Source organism: Spea bombifrons, chromosome 4 (assembly GCF_027358695.1).
Source record: "Spea bombifrons isolate aSpeBom1 chromosome 4, aSpeBom1.2.pri, whole genome shotgun sequence".
Lineage (NCBI taxonomy): Eukaryota > Metazoa > Chordata > Amphibia > Anura > Pelobatidae > Spea > Spea bombifrons.
The window spans coordinates 44,432,362-44,434,212 of NC_071090.1; positions in this window are offsets into that span (position 1 = coordinate 44,432,362).

Below are 1,851 nucleotides of genomic sequence, written 5' to 3' on the forward strand. Positions count from 1 at the left end.
CCAATTCAGAAATTACATTAATTACCGCTCTCTCTCTCTCCCTACCGTCTCCGTTTCTTCTGTGTTCTTTCTTTTGTCTTCTCCGGTGGTCTGCTTGTCCAGACCCTCCATTCACACCACGGGGACAGCTTCTCCCCCATTAATCCAATAGAGGGAGAGACTAGGCGCTGAGGCTCTGTAGGGTAGCAGAACTTCTACACCAGACCAGCATAATGCTGTGGAGAGCCGAAGAAGACAGAAGAATCAATACAGAAGAAATTGAGAACAAGAAGCAGACAAATCTGAATGCACAAATCTGATAACTACACCTAAACACCAAAGTTTATGCCATCCATGGTATGTATGTTCTGCTTTAGAATTAACCTAACATAAAAATATGAATTATGTGCTCTTTAGAGGTATAAGATTTAAGTGTGGGGATCATGTGACATGTTACCTTTAAATTTGAAATTCTTAGATCCTTCCTGGGTCTCTAAATGTTAACCATAAGAGGTGTAATGTTTGAAAACTTGTGAAGCATGACTGTGAACATAAATAGATGAGAAAATGTCACATGCGTGTGATTTCTGTGCTTATCACCACCTGACATTGACCATCAGCACAGCAGTAAGGTAGATGTTGATGTTGCAGCTTCTCCTGCTACACAGTGCACAATTTATATTCTTGCCTGAAGTATGTGTGACATTGGAGGTTATGTAGAATGAGTAGTTTTGGTGCAATATAGTAAAAAAGGGCTTTTTCCAGTTGGAAACAATATTCGTTGTCACTCACCCTCATTCACTCTCTCATACACTCATTCTCTGTCACTCTCTCACACTCTCTCTCGCTCGCCCTCACACGAGCGTTCCGTGCTTTTTCTGCCAACCACTTCTGTCCTCCCGTCTCCTTTTTCCCAGTCTTTTTTTGCTTCTTCTTGTTCTTCACTTCTTTTGTATTTTTTCTTGGTCCTCTTCTCCCCGCTATTCGCTGACTCTCTCCACCAACTGGAGGAAAGGGAAGAGGATGTCCCTGTGGGGCGCACAGTGGCTCATCCCTTTTTTGCAGAAGTACTCCAAAAGGCCAGAATAATGTAGACAGAAAGAGAGATGCATAAACACTTTTGCGGAAGTGTCTCTTGTAGGCCAGGTTAATGGAGCGGATATCTCCAAGAAATAATACATGTGATGGAACCCTCCATCACTGGGGCCACTGGAGAGGCCTGAGAGCCAGCCTCCTCCCTACCGACTATGGACCCTGGCTTTGTGTCTACCCCCAGAAGTATATCATCTCATCACTTGCTGAGGGGATTATATCTGGCAGACAGCCAGGATATGCAACCAAGGAGTGACCACCATTTTTTTTGTTTAATGTCAGATTCCCACCCCATGTTGCACTACTATGTTGTATAACTCAGTCTCCCCCCCATGTTGCACTACTATGTTGTATAAGTCAGCCCCCCTCCCCAGTTCCACCACTACAGACATTTACCGCGGCCAAACCTTGAAACTGATTTTGGCCAGTAATAGATAGTGGAGGTTGGGACCCCATTGTACTGTTAATCCCTTTACTGAACAAGAAGAGGCAAGACAGGGTAGGGAGACTTAAGAGAGAGCATGAGAGAGCAAGTAAGAGAAAGAGTGAAAGAGCATAAGTGAGAGTGAGAGAAAGTGAAAAAACAACAAAATGCAAAATTAAAATATGTACCTCTCTGCTTTGTTTGAAGCATGAACATGAGTAAACAAGTTTATGTATGACCAGTGGACTGCAGATGAACCATTTGAGCCCCTAGTATGGATTTGTATTTACATGTCTTTCTACTACATTAGGGTGTGCCAGAGGCAAAAATGTGAAGGGTTGTGTCATGTGACTATA